At 36.2% G+C, this 17,335-nt stretch overlaps 1 protein-coding gene across 6 annotated transcripts in view; it reads left to right on the plus strand.

Moving 5' to 3' along the window:
- The window catches only part of NKAIN2 (sodium/potassium transporting ATPase interacting 2), a 1,030,776-nt gene that overhangs the window by 300,406 nt on the left and 713,035 nt on the right, over positions 1-17,335 (plus strand). The window lies entirely within an intron of this gene.

Genomic DNA, 17,335 nt, shown 5'->3' on the forward strand with positions numbered 1-17,335 from the left:
CTCATCTTTTAAGGCTTTCTCCATGTTCATCTTCCCCAGGAATTCTTCACTGAACTCCAGGTGGGGCTATAGATACCTTTTTTCTTTACACTGGACTTGTGTTATTAAAGGAGATCGAGACCAGCTTGGCTAACACGGTGAAACCCCCTCTCTAGTAAAAATACAAAAAAAAAATTAGCCGGGCGTGGTGGTGGGCCCCTGTAGTCCCAGCTACTCCGGAGGCTGAGGCAGGGGAATGGCGTGAACCTGGGAGGCAGAGCTTGCAGTGAGCTGAGATCGCACCACTGCACTCCAGCCTGGGTGACAGCAAGACTCCATCGCCAAAAAAAAAAAAAAAAAATTATCTGTTATGTGTTTGTTTTCTTCATTCGACTCTTCACTCCAACACCTAGGGTCCTTTCTCATATTTACACTTCAAAATGTTTATTGAACTGAAAATGATTTAAGAACGTAGATGAAGTCCTTGACAACACACCTAAATAAGACAGCACATTTTGTTTTGCTGCTGATACTTGATTATACTTGAAATGATAGAAGTCTTCAAAATCAAGGAAAACACAGGAATTTTCAGTAGAATTAGTTTTTATTTTTCTTCTGAAATTTGGTGGCTCACACCTGTAATCCCAGCACTCTGGGAGGCTGAGGTGGGCGGATCACGAGGTCGAGACCATCATGGCTAACACGGTAAAACCCCGTCTCTACTAAAAATATAAAAATTAGCCAGGCACGGGGGCGGACGCCTGTAGTCACAGCTACTCGAGAGGCTGAATGAAGCAGGAGAATCCCTTGAACCTGGGGGTGGAGGTTGCAGTGAGCCGACATCGCGCCACTGCACTCTGGCCTGGCAACAGAGCAAGACTTCGTCTCAAAAAAAAAAAAAAAAAAAAAAAAGAAAGAAAAAAAAGTAACTTAGAGGCAAGCTGAAATAAATATAAATTTCATCTTAGATAGCACAAAAAAGATATCTCCAAATTAGATAGTCATAGTACATAAAAGACTAGCCTGTCATTTTGCTATTTGCTAGCTTGGGTTTATTCGCAAATGACCTGATTTCTCAGTTATTTGTTAGCTACATACAATTGGCAAGTATAGCTCCTTAAACCAGAATTGTGGAAAGTCGTGCTATAATAGATGAGGTCAGCAGCCTGGCTAAACTTCAAAACAAATGAGAAGTTCATAATTCTAAACCTGGGAATGCTGAGGCATAAATTGGCTGTTACGAATTTATGAAAGCATCATGATATTGTATTTTCTATATGGGAAGTGTATGCAGGAAAACTGTAGAGTGAAAAGGGCTTACTGTAGAAGGAACCAACTAGTCTGATTGGCAAAAGCTGGGAAGAGTTTTCTGCAGAGCCAACATTTACGCTTACGCTGAAACCTGATATCTTGGATATTATTTAGCAGTATCTCCATCTGGCTAAGAGATGAACTATACTCTATTTTTCCCAAGTTAGTCACCTGGAAGTGATGAAGGATTTTTTTTTTTTTTTTTTTTTGGTTGATGAGCTACTGGGGAAGAGGAGACCAAGGAGATTCTGGAGCCTGTTAGGTATGTAAGGCTAGTAAAAGGAGGGATGTAGTATTTTGGCAAAGTAAGAAGATTATGCATCCTTAAAAAGATAACTAAATGGTTTTTATTGTTCCTACTCTGGTTAATTATTTTCTGACAATATGTATCATCCTTATTAGACTTTAATTATAATGCAAATTAAGAATTGCAAAGCATGGTTTTCCACATGACTTAATATGTAACACCTGTAAGTTCTTTGAGGCCAGGGATCATGCATTATTTGAATGTCTCACACGAGGAATGCCTCAACAGATTTAAATTCAAGCAAAATGTATACAAAATGAAGTATGACTATGTGACTTCTATTAGGGCATAATACTGAGTAATAAAATGATACATTGTATCTAGTTAATATCAATAATACACATTTCATTGGTTTCACAACTGCTTAGGAGGAATGGGTTTTGGGATGGTTTTTTTCACTATTAACACATAGTAGTCCAATTAATTTTTTAGTACAGTTAAAAAGGTTTCGTCAATAGAAAAATAAATGGCCGGGCATGGCAACTCACACCTGTAATCCCAGCACTTTGGGAGGACAAGGCGGGTGGATCATGAGGTCAGGAATTTGAGACCAGCCTGGCCAATGTGGTGAAAACTCATCTCTACTAAAATATACAAAAATGAGCCAGGAGTGGTGGCACATGTCTGTAGTGCCATCTACACGGGAGGCTGAGGCAGGAGAATTGCTTGAACCCAGGAGGCAGAGGTTGCAGTGAGCCGAGATCACGCCACTGCACTCCAGCCTGGGCAACAGAATGAGACTCTATTTCAAGAAAAATAATAATAATAATAATAATAATTAAATAACAAAGTGTGTTTCCCCCTTGAGCATTATATTTAAAAAATAAGGCCGGATTCTTATAGATGAAAGATAAAATAAGAGATAAAGTTAGGTTATCCTATTTTCCTGTTCTGTCATAAAGACAAACTGAAATACATTAAAATTTCACTTTTTAGATAGAGGATGGTCCAAATGAAGTAGTCCTAGTTTAATTATTGAAAAGCTAGAGGCATAAATATTCTATGTTGAAGAATATATAATACATATAATGGATAATATTTGTATACTTTTATGGTTATAGGAATAAGATAATTGGTTGATTATCTAATATATGGCATGCCCTTTAGAGATGTTATACCATTTAATTCCTGTAATAATATGAAGTAGAGATATTATCTGCCTTTTTAATATGATGATTAGAAGTGTCAGGAATTTAAGTAACATAAATTCACAATTACATAGCTTCTAAATGTTAAAAATGTAATTTGAATTTGGGTTGCCTGACCTGAAATTACAGACATCGCTTTAATCACAAAATTGCTCTCTATCTAGATGGGAAGAAACCTAAATAACATTTGTGACATTGGATATGACATGTTGCTTAATTATACATACCAATGTAAAGACATTGTTCCGCCTTTGCACTTTTTATTTTTGAAAACATTAAAAGTCAAATTCTTCTTGTTCAATGAATGGCTGTATTAAAGAAGTGCCATTGAAAAGCCAGCTGGAAGGGAATGAGGTTAAAGCTGTGGTTCTCAGGAGGAGATGGGGGAATGTTGCATTCCAGGAGACTTTTGACTATTGACTATAACAATGTATGTGGGGGTGGGATGGGTAGGGAGAGGTGCTCCTGGCGTCTAGTGAGTAGAGCCCAGACATGCTGCTAAACATCTTACAATGCGCAGGATAGACCACAGAAACAAAGAATTATCCAACCCAAAATATCAATAGTGCTGAGGCTGAAAGAGAGGGTTAAAGCCTTTGTATGGAGCCTACACAAAAAGAAGTAGGGGACTCTTTTTGTCTGTTTATTTTGGTGTGGATTTCTGTTGGATTTAAAGATCGGTTGCTACCAGTATTACTGCCTTGTAGGATACTGGTTGTCTTCTAACAAAGACATCTTCATTTTTAAAGACCTTCATTCTTGTGATTGGAATTTTAAATCCTGTGCAAGTTAAGGAAATGTTCTCTTACTTGTTAAAATTGAACACAGTTTATTCTTTACTGCAGAAATTTCTTCCTCATTCAGTACCTGACAAAGCCACTTATTGTTTCTTATAAGATTTCCTGATCCTTGAGACACAAAGCGATGCTTGAGTGCATCTTTTGAATTAGCAGATTTTGGGGAGTGTATGCAAGATGAGTAACGAAGTTAGAAAGTAATTTAAATCTAAAAAGAACTCAATGAAGTTTATTTAGAAAGAAAATGGTTTAGAAGATACTATTCTTTTAAAAAAATTGGTTTTATCATGTCTGAAGAGTACATACAGATATAAATTTTTTTTTCTTTCAGACACGTGTAATTCCTATCATGGTGATATGTTGAATTTATTTAATGCTTAGTGTTTACAAGGAGCCAAGAGACACATTTGTCAACATCTGCAAATGGCAAGATATTCCACAGCAAATAGAATTGTTTCTGTGAATGTTAATGTAAACCTGTAAAGGACACAACTCTTTTTGAGATGCGATTGTATCAATATTAATGTAAGAGGTTTTCTATCATACATTTACCTCATGTGCTCTACCTAAAAACAAACATCTCTTGCTGGAATATGGATATTGATGTCACAACCTGACAATTTAAATTAGATAGTTCTGCTTTGTTACGAGAAACTATCAAACTCAGATGCAGGCTTCTAGTAGGTGTGGGGCCCCTAGAATTGTTGTCCATTTCTTGTCCTATAGAACCTTCCCTCTATTATCTGGCGTATTAATAGCAATTTATCCTTGCTGCTCAGTATCACAAACTTGCCCAGAGGCAAGGAAGCAAAAAGAGGCTGTCTTCTTGGAATTTGAGTGTGGGGACAAAATATATGAAGACAATTTTATGTCTGAATGAATTATCTTGCCACAGGTGCTATATTTACTGGTACAGTGGAATTGCTCAAATTTTATATTAGCTGGTAGATATATTTTCCATCGTCACAAGGCCTATTCTGGATGCCATACAATTGTTCAATACCCAACAATGCATGGTAAAGCCATATGTATTTCAAAAAGCAACAGTACACTGTACAAAAGTGTAAGAGGACTGGTCTATTAAGATCAGCTTAAAGTTGGCATTTTAGGCCCTCTAAGATGGACATTAAAGTATGCAGAACTGATCTAGACATCTGGAGGGCTGAAAAAAAAATGATTATTATCCTTGAAAGTTGTTAATCTCTGAAAATCTGCCAAACACCTGAAGAAAAGTGCTAGGAGATTCTACCCTCAAACAGAGACCCAAATAGGCTGTATTGGTCACCATTCCATTTTTAAAAGCTAGCTGGCTAAAGGAAAGATATCGTTTAGGAATGATGGCTCCAAGAGTAAATTCTCCAGGAAATCAGACATCTAATTAGCTAGACCATTTGCTGGGCACAGAATGTCGGGAGTATCAGTTCCTTTTTTTTTTTTTTTTTAGGAGTATCATTTCTATTAATTTATTGTTATAAATTTGTTCTTGACAAAGCAGGGGTTTTTTTGTTTGTTTGTTTTTGCTGTTTTTTTCTATCTACTCCACTCCATTGGGACTAAGAACCAACCTATGTTTCAGTTACTTGTGATACACCTAAAATACGTATGAGATGAGAGCGCTTGGAATGTGACATAAACTAAGGTGTGTTTCAGTATTTCAGGACAATAACTTCCTGAGGGATGCCATGCTGGGCTCATGAACCAAAAGTACATGACTGACTTAGGTGAGTCAAGCAGATGCAGATGTGAGCCCTCGAGCACAGAAACCTGCTCAGTGAGGCAGGGAGAGGAATGAAGGAAGATGATGTGGCCACAGAGCCTAGATATAACCAGCAGGCAGTTTAGGCACAGGCTTTGTAGGGCAAAACTTCCTGGGGTCCCAATTCCAAAAGCTGTCTGTACCAAGATACTGGAGCAGGCAGGGAGAATGTCCAAATGATGGCCCAACACTCACGCAGGTGGCAAGACCTCTACCAAGAAACAATTTTGGTACCAGATCGAACTTCAAGGAACTGGCATGGGCCAGGTAAAGTCACCTGAGAGGAGGGTAGTGGTGGAATACACAACGAAACAGTCTCTTAGTACATAGGAAATGGAGCTGCTGAAGCACAGGAAAAGGACAACATGATGTGGTGCGGGGACCACTGCCCCTTCACTGGTATGGACCATCTGGGTCACCTTAGCATCAGCTTCCTTGATCTGATGGCCATAAAAATGCCTGGGCCTAAACTAGGTGCTAACTATTGGGTTTGCCACTCTGACTTCATTCCAGGCCTCAGCTCCCATCAGAAATGAAGGGGCAGGAGTTTGGACACAAAGGCTTTCAGCAAGTGTTAACTTATCTTGGAAACGGAATAGTCTCATCTAAAAGGTGAATTTATGTGAGGTGCAAAGGAAGATAGAGTCTGGAGGTGGGGTGACCTTCTGAGTAAGTGGTTCGATGCCCCAAGAGAGAAGGTTGTGATAACAGTACAAGGCATTTTCTTATGTTTGTTGGTGGGCTTATGTTTCTGTTTTAGATTCGTCTGTATTGATCTATAGTGATGCTCAAATGAAGTGTGTGGCTCTGTGCACAGGACAATTCCCTGAAGTGTGTCCTCTTTTGTGAATGTATTGTGCTTCTTCAAAGAGCTCTTTATGACTTTTCCACATCACATCGATTTTTTCCTTTTTAAAAGTTTTGTAATGCAGCTAGAAAAATGTAATTGGGTGTTTAAACAATCCTTGCTTAATAGTCTCTAAATGTTTCAAATACGTAATTCTTGTTTTTCCAAAACACTGGTAAGGGGGGCAGTCTGTTGCTTTTTTCTTCTAGGAGGCCTAACAGTGTTTGTCTAGACATGTGATCAAAACATCTTGTTTTTTGATCGATCGATTATCTGCTTGAATCAAAAATCTGTCATTGACTGGAAACACATATTGATTGTGTGACATTGTACTCAGAAAACAGCAGATTGAAAATCGATGACTAAGAGTTCTAATCCTAATTCCGTATAAAATTTTTTGTGACCTGAACAAATGATGATTATTAGGTTACTTATCTGTAAAATAAAAATGTGGTAAAGGGTTTGCAGTTAGAATTGCTTATATATGAAAGCAAACTTTTCAGATATGTAGACAGACTGAAATGAAAGGAAACTAGATCTTGCTACTGGTCCCATTTTGAGTAATGTTGTTAAAAATAATCTACAAAGCAATTTGATACCCTGAAAAATAGAATGTGAATCGAAAAGAAATTTCCTTAATATTATCAACATGTGGGGATTTACTTGGAAGCATTTCCTCATGTTCACATTAAATTTTCTAGAAAACCAATGAAAAAGTGAACTATATAGCAGTCCTGTGCAATTTGAAAAACGACATCTGCATCTTCTACAGTCTGTTACTCTAATACTTTGCAGTATTTTACAATCACTATCTTTAGTACTATAACCTAATGAGAACTATCTGGTGAGTGTGATTAGAGCTAAAGAATGTCTGACCCTGTAATCATGGGATTATTTTTCTAATAATGCCTTCAAATGTATTTGAATGGCAGTTATTATTATTAAATGAAATAATCTTAGAATCACAGAAATCATTATATTGCTTTTTAAGCAAGCGTTCACTGACTAGGAAGCATAAAAAGGTTTTTTTGCAATTTGTAAAGTGATGAATATTAGTATAATAAAGAAAGTAGAAATAGCCTAAGCCGATATCTCCTTTTTTAGTTATATGATAGTCATTTAAAAATTCTGAACCTGGGGCCGGGCACAGTGGCTCATGTCTGGAATCCCAGCACTTTGAGAGGCCGAGGTGGGCAGATCATGAGGTCAGGAGATCGAGACCATCCTGGCTAACATGATGAAACCCTGTATCTACTAAAAATACAAAAAATTAGCTGGGCATGGTGGCGGGCACCTATAGTCCCAGCTACTCGGGAGGCTGAGGCAGGAGAATGGTGTGAACCTGGGAGGTGGAGCTTGCAGTGAGCCGAGATTGCGCCACTGCACTCCAGCCTGAGCGACAGAGAGAGACTCCATCTCAAAAAATAAATAAATAAAATAAAAACAGAAGAAAAAATTCTGAACCTGGTTATTTACCTGTTTATGCCTTCACTCCCCTGTTTCTCCAGATATAGCAATATGAAACGGTGAAGAAATGCTTCTCATCCAAATTTATAACCTTTTTTGTCTTACTAAGTTTCAGATTCAGTATCTTAATGGAAAAACTTTGAATTAAGCTTGAACTCTGATATGGCCGTTTCATATGGCTTTATGTTTTACAGAAGAGGTATCTTTATGTTGCTGAGGTGGTAGTTGATGATGATGATGATACTTTGGTGGTGTAAAACTTGAAACGCTTATTTGAATTTTTTTCTCATCAAGAATGGTATATTTTTATGTTATCACAAATGAAGAATATCTTTTTCAATGATTATGGATTAGGGGATTATAGACTTTTTAATTTTCGTCTTTTGCATTTATATGTATTCTCCAAATTCCCGTATTTTATATATGTACATATGAATGCAACACACACACACACACATTGCTCTAATGCTAGGAAAAGGAAAATTTATTTTGGTGTTTTAAAAGCATCTAAAATAAAGGGAAGGAAATATAGTGTTGGAGATTCATGAATGCATATAGTGCTCATACTAATGATCATTCTGAGAAATTAATTTTGTTCTAAATGAGATTACTTCTTTTTATCTCTACTCAGTTCTACAGTTACTGCACAGCATTAATCTATAATAGCCACGGGAGGTCACTGGCATTTTTTCTACGCAGCAGGATATCCCACTGGTCCAATGCTATGAAACAGGTAGCTAGTGTGTAGGTTTAGACAATACTTCCTCCTCAAAATCCATCTGGATGGGCTGATCTGTGTGGAGGCGGAGACATCTCTGGCAGTGGAAAAGACAAGACTTCTGTCACTGTTGGACTTTGAATAGGTACAATATATCTAATTGGATGCAATTGTGAGGTACTGTGAAAAAGGCAAGATTACAGGCAGGGCTGAACTTATCATAAAGAATGAAGTCTGTCATAGTCAGCAGGATGGTATAGCCGTGTGTGGCAACAGGTAAAGTGAACCAGGCAGGTATAAATATTTGAGCAGGAAAAAATCTCATGTTTCCTGGGTATGGGTCCAAGTATAAAACTTCTAAATCATAGCACAGCAGCAAGGGTTTGCTTTTCAGAGGAGCTTTTGTGGACAGGATGGGCTGACAGCAATCTTTGACTGACCTAATCTTTGGAGATCTGCACGTCAGTGGGTTCAGGGGCTGAAATGATCCCCTGGGGCCAGTGGTAGAGTCCAGGTGTAGTTATAAGAGGAGAGTGCCAGCCTCAGTTTTTGTATTAATGGTGGTGGCAGCCCTGCAGGAACAAGGGCCTGTGCATCAGTGGTTCTCTGGCATTGTGTCTGGGAGAGAATGATCAACAAGACTGTAGTTGAGACTACAGTGTGACCAAATAAATTGGGCAGAGAGAGACACATGTAAGAGAATTCCATCTCCGATCTCTGGAGAAGCACGGAGACTTTTGTATTCCAATATAGATTGATTTTTATAAAAAGATGGATTTAAGGGGCTCATAGCCAATCATCTCCAGTGTTGTAAATGGCAACCAAATATTTAATAAAAATATAAATCCAATTACATCAAGCATTATTTAACTTACACAGTCACAGAATTCATCAGTGTTTCATTATTCTGAGATTTTTTAAGGCCAAGTCATCAGGTCGTAAGAGGGAATTCATAAGGACAGAAAACATAATTGTGCTACTTCCTTTGCTATTACATATAAGTAACAATGATAGCAAACATTTATACCCTTTAGATTTGTTATCTCACTTAATTATCTCTGTAACCTTATGAGGAAGGTGCTTTTTTTAAATCACTATTTTATGCATGGGAAAATTAAGGCAGATGGAATTTGAGTAATTTGCCCAGGATCCTACAGTTTACAAACGGTAGAAAAGGGATTTGAACTCAAGTAGCATGTGATTACCCATTATGTTATGCCCAATACTGGGAGAAATATGCTATGCTAGAACATGCTATATGACCAATAAATGGAATATTTATTTGAACTTTATGGTACTTTTTGACTGTGTTTAAATGATTTATTTAAATCAAGATTCCATCTGAGTTTCCCTACTATATAGTACTTGTGAAGAGTTACAGTGACACTAGTTAACATGACTGAGTAGTTGGTGGCTTCTATTAGCAGTAAATTGATGATATGACAACCTGGAATGAGAAGAAGGGTTGAAAGCACAGAAAATTTTTATTCTTTAAGAGTTTATGATTTTTTTGTTATTATTGTTAGGGAAAACACTATTACTGTAGTATGTTTTAATTAAAGATGAAATAAGATAGAGGTTTGTATCTGTGATATCATATTGAGATTAATTCACTAAATGGTAGCGGTGCAGCAATCGATAAATGCTTTGACTTTGTACTAAGATGGAAGTCTTACTTGGATAAAAACTTACAGAGCTGATTTTGTTACCTTAGGAAAGGCAGAATGATTTAAGTTTGGCAAATGCATCTAAAATAAGTGTTCATTATTCTATTTAGATAAAGCTAGAGGGATTTATCTGGTGATGTGCTTTATGACTGTGCTTGGCTCTGTCTACCTCAACAATTTAATAAATAACAGAATGAGGACATTGGTTGGAGAGTGATCATATTTATGATCTATCCATTCACTTACACAGAAATTCATATTTACAGAGTACCTCCTATGTGTGCCAGGCACTATCTTAGGACATGAAATGCAGCAGTGAACAAAACACAAAAGATGTATTGCCTTCATAGATTTTTACATTAAAGTGTGGAAAGAGAGTCACTCACACACAAAAAGGACAAACAAAACATATACCATATTAGCGATAGGCACTGTATACCATATTGGTGATAGGCACTATTAATAAAATGAACGAAGTGGGTAGGAAGTGCCAAGGGTTCAGAATTTTTAATAAGGTAGTCAGGTAAGGCCTCGGGAGTTGTTGACATGTGACTAAGACTTCACAGGTGAGGTAGTACATTATTTAGATACATGGGGGAAGAGCAGAGAGAACAAGTGCAAAGGCCTGAGGCAAGAAACATCAGGTGTGACTGGAGCTAAGTAAGCCAGATGTGATGTCAGAGAGGGACAGAGTGAGGCCGGACCCGCAGAGCTTTGCAAATCATGAAAAGATGTTGGCTTTACTTGTGAGTTAGTCAATGAAGTATTCAGAACAAAGGTGTTACATGACTTTACTTGTTTTTTAGATGATGTGGTTCTAGTTGATAGGGTAGAAAACCAATTGTAGGAAAAATAAATGATGGAAGTAAGAAGAGCTACTGCAATAATGCAGTCAAAAGGTGATGATAACAGTAATTATTGAGGTGGTAGCTCAATTACTGGATATTTATTTATTATTGAGGTAAAATTTACATTATTCATACTATATACCAGGCACTGTTTTTTATGATGTATTATGGTTTATAAAAGACTTAACATGAGGTCTACAATCTTAGCAAATATTTCAGTGTACAGTACAGTGTTGTTAACTATAGGCACAACGTTGCATGCAGATCTCTAGGACATATTCATCTTACATAACTGAAATTTTACACTCACTGAACAGCAATCCCTTATTTCCCCACCTCTCTTTCAGCCTCCAGCAACCACCATTCTACCCTCTGCTTCTAGGAGTTTTACTATTTTAGATTCCTCATATAAGTATCTGCCCTTTTGTGCCTGGCTTATTTCACCCTACATAAGGTGTTCAGAGTTCATTCATGTTGTCACATGGATAGGATTTCCTTCTTTTTTAAGTTTACATAATATTCCATTGTATGTATATCACATGTTTTTCCTACTCATCCATCAATGGACCTTTAAGCTGTTTTCACATCTTGGCTATTATGAATAATGTTGCAATGGACATGTGAGGTCAAATATCTCTTTGAGATCCCTATTTTAATTCTTTTGGATAAATGCCTAGAAATGGGATAATTGGAATTTTTGGTACTTATAATTTTTCAGGGAACCCCCATACTGTTTTCCATAGAAGATGCACGGTTTTACATTCCCATCAACAGTGTACAGGAGTTCCAGTATCTCCACATCTTTGTCAATACTTGTTATTCTTTGTTTCTTGGTAATAGACATCCTAATAAGTACAAGGTAATATATGAATAGGTTTTAATTTACCTTTCCTGATGATTAGTGATGTTGAGCATCTTTTCATATACATGGTGTTCATGTGTATATCGTCTCTGAAGAAATATCTATTCAAATCTTTTGCCCATATTTTACTTGGGTGAAATATGGCAAGAGGTGTGGCTGTTTATTTGTAGTGATTCCTTATATATTTTAGATGTTAAACTTTTATTGGATATATAGTTTGTAAAAATTTTCTCTCGTTCAAGAGATTGCTATACAATAGATTTCTTTCAATTTGTTGATTATTTCCTCTGTTCTGCAGAAGCTTCTTAGTTTGATATAGTCTTACTTGTCTCTTTTAGTGTTTAATGTCTATGTTTCTGGTGTCATGTCCAATAAATCATTGCCTAGACCAAATATCAAGGAGCTTCCTCCCTATGTTTTCTTCTAAGGGTTTTACAGTTTCAGGTATTCCATTTAAGTTATTAATTCATTTTAAGTTGATTTTTGTCTAACATGTAAGATAGGGTTTAATTTCAATCTTTTGCATGTGGATACTAGTTTTCCTACCACCATTTGTTTAAGAGGATATTCTTTCCTGATTAGATACACTGGCAATCTTGTCAAAGATCAGCTGACCACATATGGATGAGTTTATTTCTGGACTCTGTTTTATAATATTGGTTTATATGTCTATCTTTATGCCAGTACCATACTATTTTGATTATTTTAACATTGTCATGTATTTTGGAATCAGTAAGTACTGTATTTTGAAGTCTGAGGCCTCAAAATTTATTTTTCTTTCTCAGGATTGATTTTGGCTATTCATGGCCTATTGTGGGTTTCTAGTGAATTTTAGGATTATATTTCCTATTTCTGTAAATTATGCCATTGGAATTTTGATAGGGATTGCATTGAATCTGTATATTGATTTGGGTGGTTGGACATTTTAACAATATTAAGTCTTCCAATCTTTGGACTTTTGATGTCTCTCTATTTGCTGTGTTTTTTTAATTTCTCTCATCAATGCAGTGTTTTTGGTAAACAAGTCTTTTACCTCCTTAGTTTATTCTTACATATTTTATTCTTTGTGGTGCAACTGTAAATGATATTGTTTGCCTAATTACCTTTTCATATAGTTTTTCACTAGTATATAGAAATGAACCTGATTTTTGCTGTTGATTTTGTATCCTGCAACTTTACTAAATGAATTTATTTGTTCTAAAAGTGCTTTTTCTGGAGTCTCTAATGTTGTGTAAGATCATTTGTCTAAATGTCTATAGACAACTTCAGTGCTGTCTATGTATAAGACTATATGTATATATGAGTACATATATACAATCATGTAAAACGCAATCGGAATATTTTACTTCTTTCTGTTTTTGATGTCATCAGTTTCTTTTTCTGGCATAGTTGCCCTGGAGAGAACTTCCAGTAATATTCTGAAAGAAGTGGTGAGAGTGGCATTCTCGCCTCATTCCTGATTGTAGAGACAAGCTTTCTGTTTGTTTTTGTTAAATCTGATATTAGTTGTGGACTTTTCATATATCATTCTTGTTATATTGAGGTAATTTCCTTTACTTCTCATTTTTGAGAGTTTTTATCATAAGAAGGTGTTGAATTTTGCCAAATTCTTTTTGTGCATATATTGCAATGATCCTGTGATTTTTATCCTTTATTCTGTTGATTTGCTGTATCACGTTAATGGATTTGGGCATTGTTGAACATCCTTGCATCACAGGAATAAATGCCACATAATCATCATCTATGATCCATTTAATGGGCTGTTGGATTCCATTTGCTAGTATTTTTTGAAAATTTTTGCATCTATATCCATCATAGATATTGGTGTGTAGTTTTCATGTAGTTTCTTTGCCTGGCTTTGATATCAGGATAATTACCGGCCTCAAGAATTGAGTTTGTAAATTTTCCCTTGTTTTCTTTTTTTTTTTCCCAACAGCACATTGAAACAATATTTTACTATGATCAAGTGCAATTTATCCCAGGGATGTAAAGATAATTTGACATAGGCAAATCAATAAATGTGATGCATCACATTAACAGAAACGACAAAAACCCTCTGATCATTTCAATAGACACATAAAAAGTATTTGACAAAATTCAACATATACTCATACTAAGGAAAAATTGTGTACTTCATTAAATGGTTTCTGCTGCCTTTTTCTCTTTGCTTTTTAAAAATAATTTCAACTTTTATTTTAGATTCAGGGAGTGCATGTATGGATTTTTTACATGGGTATATTTTATGATGCTGAGGTCTGAGGTACAGATGACCCTGTGTGGTGAGCGGAATAACCAGTAAGTAGTTTTTCACCCCACATCTCCTTCTTCCCTCCTCTAGTAGTCCCTAGTGTCTATTGTTTGCATATTTATATCCAAATGTACTCAACATTTAGCTCCCACTTATAAGTAAGAACATGTAGTTTTTGGTTTTCTGTTCCTGCATTAATTTGCTTAGGATAATGGCCTCCATCTGCATCCATATTGCTAAAAAAGACATGATTCCATTCTTTTTCATGGCTGCATAATATTCCGTGGTGTTTATGTACCACATTTTCTTTATCCAGCCCACCATGAGTGGGCACCTAGGTTAAGTCCATGTCTTTGCTATTGTGAATAGCGCTGAGATGGATATGCAAGTGTATGTGTATTTTTGATACAATGATTTATTTTCCTTTGGTTATATACCCAGTTCCCTCATTTTCAATTTCGTGTTTTAAATGTTTGGTAGAATTTACTAGTGAAGTCATCTTATCCTGGGCTTTTATTTTTTGAGAGGTGTTTGATTACTGATTCTATTTCTTTATGATATAGTTTCGGTATGTGGGTTTCTAGCAATTTGTTCATTTATTCTAGATTATGTAATTTGTTAGGGTATAATTTTTCATACTAGTCTCTTATGTGATCTAACATGTGAAATACTCTGGAGAAAGAAGCATGTCTGAGAAGAGTGTATATTCTGCTCCTGTTTGGTAGAATGCTCTTTAAATGTCAGGTCCATTTTTTCTTTAATGTTATTCAGATTATCTGTTTTCTTATTGATCTGTCTGGATGTTGTGTCCATTATTGAAAATGAGGTGTGAAGTCTCCTGCTATTATTGCATTGTGGTCTATTTCTTCTTTCGGTTCTGTCAATGTTTGCTTTATATATCGAGGTGCTCTGATGTTGAGTGCATATGTATGTTTATCATGGCCCTATCTTCTTGACACACTGACCCTTTTATCATTATAAAAGCTTTTTCTTTGTCTCTGAAATAGTTTTTGACTTAATGGTCATTTGTCTGATGTACGCCTACTCTCTTTTGGTTATGATTTATAATATATGGGATATCATTTTCTATCCCTTCACTTTTAGCCGATGTGTGTCCTTAAATCTAAAGTAAGTTTCTTTTTTTTTAATCTATTCAGTCACTGTATGTCTTTTGATTAGAGAGTTTAATCCATTTAAAGTAATTATTGATAGGAAAGGATTTGCTATTGCCATTTTGTTAGTTGTTTCTTATTATTCTTACAGTACTTTTGTATGTCTTCCTCTCTTGTTTTCCATTGGATTTGTTGGGGTTTTTTTGGTATTGTTATGCCTCAATTAGATGTTGTTCTTGTTGTTTTGTGTAAATTTTACAGATTTGTATGTGTGTGTGTGTGGTTACCTTGCTACTTACATAAAATATCTTACAACTGTCTATTTTATGCTGATAAGTTGAATTGCATACAAAAATTTACAATTTAACTTCTTCCCCACAACATACTTTATGTTATTATTTTCAAAATCTATTCATATTGTGTATCTTTTAATAATTGTGTTTGTATCTTTAGTTATAGTTTTCAAAATAATTTTTTCTTTTAACTTTTATGCTAGAATTAAATGTATTTTACTCATCACCGTTACAGTAATACAATATTTTATGTTTGTGTATATATTTACTTTTCTCAACCAGTTTTATACTTTCTTATGCTGTCATGTTGCTGTTTAATGCTTTTTCATTTTGACTTGAAGAACACCACTTAACATTTCTTGTAAGGCAGGTCCAGTGTTTATGATCTCCCTCAATTTTTTTGTTTGGAAAAGTTTTTATCTCTCTTTCATTTGTGAAGGACAGTTTTTGCCAGGTGGAGTATTATTTGATGGCAGTTTTATTTTTCTTTTTCCTTCAGCACTTTGAATATATCACCTCATCTTCTGCCCTACATGGTTTCTGTTGATAAATTTACTCATGGATATTCCCTTGTATGGGACTGGTCACATTTTCTTGATGAATTCAAAATTCTCATTTGTCATTGACTTTGATAATTTGATTATAATGTGCCTCGGTGTATATTTCTTTGAATTTGTCTTATTGATGTTCTTTGGGCTTGTGGATATGAATGTTCATTAACTTCCCCAGATTTGTGAAGCCTTCAACAATTATTTCTTTGAATAAGTTTTCTGGTTGTTTTTCTCTATTATCATTAAGAGACTTCCATAATTTGTATATTGGTCTGCTTGCTGGTATCCCATAAATTTCTTAAGCTTTCTTTAAATTTTTTTCTATTCTTTTTTTCTCTTTTTGCTCCTCCGAGTTATTTCCAGTGACTTCTATTCCAGTTCACTGATCCTTTCTTCTGCTTGATCTAGTCTGCTGCTGAACCCCTTTAGTGCATTTTTCAGGTCACTTATGTTCTTCAGCTTCATGATTTTGGTTTAGTACTTTGTAATATTTTCTCTTCCTTTGTTGAAATTCTTACTTTGTACATACATTGGGCTCTTGACCTTATGAAAGTTATTTTTAATTCATTTTCAGGTTAACCATTTCATTAGGGTTGATTTCTGGAAGTTTATCTCGTCCCTTTGTTTGGAGCATCTTAGTCTGATTCTTCATTTTTCTTGACTCTCTCTGTTGGTATCTGCACATTAGACAAAGCAGACACCTCTATCAGTCTTTACTGACTTGACTTGTACAGAAGGCTCCCAGCAATCAACCTACCCAGGGATTCTGGTGGCCTTTATCAACTCTTTTCCTCCCACAGGAAGGGAAGGCTTTTGTCAGCTTACTCTGTGATAAACTGAAGCTATGGTGTCTATAACCCACTGTTTCTATTTTTCCTCAGGTGGCTAGATTGTGCCATCTCCATCAGAGCTTCAGGACTCACAAGGCAGAAGCTAGTTGTTTAGGAAGCCCTAGAGATATTGTAGCATTGGACACACAGATCAACTCTTTCCCTTCCAAGAAGAAAGCTGAAAAGAAATTGGGATTTTTTTGTTTGTTCGTTTGCTCACTCTGTGCTGAGCAGTGAGGAGTATCAATGGCCTATACCAGCCCAAGATGTTGCCTGCATTCTTCCTCAGGTGTCTAGACTGTGCTGGGCCCATCAGAGCTTCAAGACTAGCAAGACAAAGGCCAGTTCTCTGTGTCCCCGCGCCCCCCCGCCCCAACCCCCCACCGTGCTTCTTTGGAAATGCAAGGGAATTGAACATGGGATCCAAGCCCTTACCTCCCCTGGGTGAAACCAGGAGCTTGGGCATCTCTTTCTGATCTTTGGGAACCACACTGAGACAGGGGTCTCTGGTGAGAGGGTGTTTCATATCCCTCTATCAGCTTCAGTGAGTCTGGTTTTGCATTCTCCCAGGAGGCAGGAACCTTTCAGTTAGTT

The sequence above is a fragment of the Symphalangus syndactylus genome, chromosome 2 (assembly GCF_028878055.3).
Source record: "Symphalangus syndactylus isolate Jambi chromosome 2, NHGRI_mSymSyn1-v2.1_pri, whole genome shotgun sequence".
In the NCBI taxonomy this organism is placed as follows: Eukaryota; Metazoa; Chordata; class Mammalia; order Primates; family Hylobatidae; genus Symphalangus; species Symphalangus syndactylus.